The sequence below is a fragment of the Lolium rigidum genome, chromosome 5 (assembly GCF_022539505.1).
Source record: "Lolium rigidum isolate FL_2022 chromosome 5, APGP_CSIRO_Lrig_0.1, whole genome shotgun sequence".
Taxonomy (NCBI): domain Eukaryota; kingdom Viridiplantae; phylum Streptophyta; class Magnoliopsida; order Poales; family Poaceae; genus Lolium; species Lolium rigidum.
Window position 1 is genome coordinate 226,626,691 of NC_061512.1, and position 5,862 is coordinate 226,632,552.

Here is a 5,862-nt window from a genome sequence, read left to right on the forward strand (position 1 = left end):
TTGGGGATGCTGATACGTCTCCAACGTATCCATAATTTCTGATGTTCCATGCTTGTTTTATGACAATACTTACATGTTTTGCTTGCACTTTATGATGATTTTATGCGTTTTCCGGAACTAACCTATTAACAAGATGCCACAGTGCGGTTCCTGTTTTCTGCTTGTTTTTGGTTCCGGAAAGGCTGTTCGGGCAATATTCTCGGAATTCGACGAAACGAAGACCAAACATCATAATTCACCGAGACGGACCAGGACACCGAAGGGGAGTCGGAGGGGAGGCCCGGGGCCCCCACACCATAGGGCCGCGCGGGCCAGCCCTCGGCCGCGCCGGCCTATGGGGAGGGCACCCTGTTGCCCCTCCTGCGCCGCCTCTTCGCCTATATAAGCCCTTTCGACCTAAAAACTCGATACTTTTTGACGAAACTCCAGAAAGACTCCAGGGGCGCCGCCGCCATCGCGAAACTCCAATTTGGGGGACAGAAGTCTCTGTTCCGGCACCCGGCCGGGACGGGGAAGTGCCCCCGGAAGCCATCTCCATCGACGCCATCGCCTCCATCATGCTCCGTGAGTAGTTCCCCCATGGACTACGGGTTCTAGCAATAGCTAGTTGGTACTCTCTATCCCATGTACTTCAATACAATGGTCTCATGAGCTGCCTTACATGATTGAGATCCATCTGATGTAATCGGTGTTGTGTTTGTTGGGATCCGGTGGATGATACATTATGATTAGTCTATCTATAAAGTTTGTGAAGTTATTGTTGCTGCAATCTTGTTATGCTTAATGCTTGTCACTAGGGACCGAGTGGCATGATCTTAGATTTAAGCTCTATACTTATTGCTTAGATTGTATCTACAAGTTGTATGCACATGTCGCTGTCCGGAACCAAAGGCCCCGAAGTGACGAAATCGGGACAATCTGGAGGGGATGGTGGTGATGTGAGGATCACATGTTTTCACGGAGTGTTAATGCTTTGCTCCGGTACTCTATTAAAAGGAGTACCTTAATATCCAAGAGATTCCCTTGAGGCCCGGCTGCGACCGGCTGGTAGAACAAAAGATGTTGTGCAAGTTTCTCATTGCGAGCACGTACGACTATAATTGGAAAACATGCCTACATGATTAATGATCTTGATGTTCTGTCTTAATGCTTTGATTCCTATCAATTGCCCAACTGTAATTTGTTCACCCAACACTTGTTATTGGAGAGTTACCACTAGTGTAGATAGCTGGGAACCCCGGTCCATCTTTCATCATTATATACTCGTTCTACATGTCATTGGAAGTAGTATCAACTATTTTCTGGTGCCATTGCTCTCATATTACTGCTACTGCTGCTGTGTTACTGTTATTACTGCTCTCATATCACTGCTACTTTCACATCACCCCTGTTACTAGTGCTTTTCCAGGTGCAGCTGAATTGACAACTCAGTTGTTAAGGCTTATAAGTATTCTTTACCTCCCCTTGTGTCGAATCAATAAATTTGGGTTTTACTTCCCTCGAAGACTGCCGCGATCCCCTATACTTGTGGGTTATCAATGAACATTATTGGGATTCAAACTATACATAGGTGGCCAACAGTTGTGCAAGGGGATCATCTAATGTGCACTAGTTTCCATTAGCATCGATAAATTTGAATATTGACAAGTTCTCGGAAAAAAATTGCTTCACACATATGCATGGCATATCGTGTATGAACATTATTGGGATTCAAACTATACATAGATAGCACGCAGTGCCTCGAGGATGGACGGAACTCGGGATCTCAGGGCGGGGGGTCCGCCTCATCCGGGAACGATCTCCAGCGGGTCAACGAGGACATGGATGGCGGTCAGGGGATTTGGGGTTTTTTCTTTTTTTTCGAGCTTGGGATTTGGGGGGTTTTCGGATAGGGGAGGAGGAGGAAGAAGAAACAACAAGCGTGCTTGGCGCGTGGCGGTGTGCTTGAATTTTGAATTTTTGTGAAATGTTTAAGTTCCCCGTTACAATTCGGGGGGTTTCTTGACGCGCCAATGCCTCCCGCCGGGAAGCTTCAAGTGAATTTGGGGTGCCACACTATGGGCCCTAGTTTCAGTGAGACATGTAATGACCAGTCAAATCAGTAAGTTCACTATGTATTAAAATATGTTACCCCTCCCTTTTATGTAGCCCCCTTCTCTCCCGATCGAGTGCCGACCGAAGCAAGCCGCTAGTTCGATCCACTCCTTTCGCCTCCACCGTCCAGGCATCCAGCTTGGAGTGGCAAGCTGTATCTAGACCAAGTGGATTAGGTAGTACTAGTAATGTTCTTTCCTTTCGCAAGATCGGTTTTTTTGCTCACCTCCAGATCTTGCTGCCTAGCTAGGAGCATCTCTTTCCTATTCTGGGTGAAGGGGTGTCTTTATGGTCACCCTCGCGCTGGGAGTGATTGATGGGGGTGGGGGCGGTGGCTACCTTTGCTTGGATTTGGGGTGTTCTTTCATTATTTGTCGACATTTGCAACCTTTGTAGTTTCTGTTGATCCTCACTTTATCTTTTGTCAGCTTTACAGGAAAGGAAAGAACTCGAGGGGACAATGGAGCGTAAGGCCACCACGCATATGGGCAGTTGGCTGAGCCTGAGCTGCTTCCCCATCCCTACAAAGCAGGTACTTCGTTTGCTTATTGATACGTCTCCAACGTATCTATAATTTCTGATGTTCCATGCTTATATTATACCAATTGCTACATGTTTTGTATACACTTTATATCATTTTTATGCATTTTCCGGTACTAACCTATTAACAAGATGCTGAAGCGCCAGTTCCTGTTTTCTGCTGTTTTTGGTTTCAGAAATCCTACACAGGAAATATTCTCGGAATTGGACGAAACAAAAGCCCACGGCCCTATTTTCCATGGAGGATTCCAGAACATCGAAGAAGAGTCGGAGGCGGCCAGCAGGGGGGCCACCCCATAGGGCGGCCCACCCCCTGGCGCGCCCAGGTGTGGGGAGGGAGCCCCCTGGCTCCCCGACGCTGCCCCTTCGCCTATATATTCCTTCGTCTCCGAAAACCCTAGGACCATCAGTCATATTCCACGAAGAGTTCCGCAGCGCCACCGCCATCGCGAAGCCAAGTTCGCCCCCGGAATCCATCTCCATCTCCATCGACTCCATCGCCATCTTCATCGCCGTTGCTGTCTCCCATGATGAGGAGGGAGTAGTTCTCCCCCGAGGCTGAGGGCTCTACCGGTAGCTATGTGGTTCATCTCTCTCTCCCATGGTGTGATCTTTATGTGATCATGAGCTTTGTAATCTAGTTGAATATGTAGATGTTACTCTTGTCTATTATGCACTCTAGATGTTACTTTAATATGAACTCCGGAGTTACTCTCCACGGTGTGATGGTGACAGTGTGCGCATCGTGTGTGATTCCTTTATGACGTTGTGGAGCTTGTTTACTCCGGCTTGAGGTGTGCTTTTGCAGCCCTACACAATGAATGGTGTTTGTTATACAACAAGAGAGTGTTTGAGAGTAGCATTTATTTATTCAATTATGTGATCATTGTTGAGAGTGTCCACTAATGAAAGTATGATCCCTAGGCCTTGTTTCTAAACATTGAAACACCGTTTCCAACAAATTCTGCTACATGTTTGCTTGCTGCCATTTTTATTTCAGATTGCAATTACTACTTATAATCATCCATATTACTTGTATTTCACTATCTCTTCGCCGAACTAGTGCACCTATACATCTGACAAGTGTATTTGGTGTGTTGGGGACACAAGAGACTTCTTGTATCTTAATTGCAGGGTTGCTTGAGAGGGATATCTTTGACCTCTACCTCCCTGAGTTCGATAAACCTTGGGTGATTCACTTAAAGGAAACTTGCTGCTGTTATACAAACCTCTGCTCTTGGAGGTCCAACATTGTCTACAGGAATAGAAGCGTGCGTAGACATCAAGCTATTTTCTGGCGCCGTTGCTGGGGAGGTAAGGTAAAAGGTATTCACATCCTCCGACTACTAAGCTATTTCCTAGCATTGTTGCCGGTGTGTGAGTGCTCGAAGCTATTTCCTTTAGATCCTGCAATTATATCTTTTTGTTTCTTGTTTTTATTTCACTAGTTAGGCTTAATGGAAAACAACAAAAATATTAGAGATCTTTATAGTATTTATCTTGAGTTAGGACATGAGGTGATTGAAGAGAAAATTAAAAAACCTATGGAACTTTATATGCATGCTAATGGCAATGTTATTAGTATGAATGCTTTGAACACCATTGTTGCTAATTCTATGGAAAATTCTAAGCTTGGGGAAGCTGGTTTTGATGAGCATGATATTTTTAGTCCCCCAAGCATGGATGAGAAAATTTACTTTGATGATACTTTACCTCCTATATATGATGATTACAATGATGACTATCATATTTTCAGTCCACCTACTATTGAGCAGAAAATTAATTATGATTACAATATGCCTCCTATATATGATGATTATGGTGATGAGAATAATAATGATAGCTATTTTATTGAATTTGCTCCCACTATAATTAATAGTAAGGACTATGCTTATGTGGATAATAATAATTTTATGCATGTAGCTCATGATAAGAATGTTTCATGTGATAGTTATATTGTTGAGTTTGTTCATGATGCTACTGAAAATCTTTATGAGAGAGGACAATATATGGTTGTAGGGATTTTCATGTTACTAAAACACCTCTCTTTTTGCTGAAAATCTTGAAGTTGCGCTTGTCTTGTTTTCCTATGCATATTGCATTATGTTTACATGACTTGTTTATTTACAAGATTCCTTTTAATAGGAAGTGGGTTAGACTTAAAAGTGTTTCTTATTTTCTTTTGATGCTCTCTTTTGCTTCAACTCTTATTTCTTGCGAGAGCATCATTAAAATTACTGAGCCCATCTTAATGGCTATAAAGAAAACACTTCTTGGGAGATAACCCATGTTTTTATTTTTCCACTGTTTTGTTGTGTCTTGGAAGTTGTTACTACTGTAGCAACCTCTCCTTATCTTTATTTATTGCATTGTTGTGCCAAGTAAAGTCTTTGATAGAAAGTTGATACTAGATTTTGGATTTCTGCGCAGGAACAGATTTTTAGCTGTCACGAATTTGAGTTGTTCTCTCTGTAGAAAAATCTAAAAATTCTGAAAAAATTCATGAGTAATCCTCAGATATGTACGCAACTTTCATTCAACCGGAGCTTTTCCATCTGAGCATGTTAAGTGCCTCGAAAAAATTCGTCTTTACGGACTGTTCTATTTTGATAGATTCTGCCTTTTATTTTGCATTGCCTCTTTTACTGTGTTCGAGTGGGTTTCTTTGCAACATTAAATTTCAGTAACCTTGGGTAATGTCCATAAGTGTTGGTAATGATTGTGTCCATGCAGAACATGTGAATTTTTGATTATGCACTAACCCGCTAATAAGATTACTTCGAGTTTGGTGTGAAGGAAGTTTTCAAGGATCAAGAGAGGAGGATGATATAATATGATCAAGAAGAGTGAAAAGTCTAAGCTTGGGGATGCCCCCGTGGTTCATCCCTGCATATTTCGAGAAGACTCAAGCGTCTAAGCTTGGGGATGCCCAAGGCATCCCCTTCTTCATCAACAACTTATCAGGTCACCTCTAGTGAAACTATATTTTTATTCCGTCACATCTTATGTGCTTTACTTGGAGCGTCTGTGTGCTTTTATTTTTGTTTGTGTTTGAATAAAATCGGAATCCATCTTCATCGACTCCATCGCCATCTTCATCGCCGTTGCTGTCTCCCATGATGAGGAGGGAGTAGTTCTCCCCCGAGGCTGAGGGCTCTACCGGTAGCTATGTGGTTCATCTCTCTCTCCCATGGTGTGATCTTTATGTGATCATGAGCTTTGTAATCT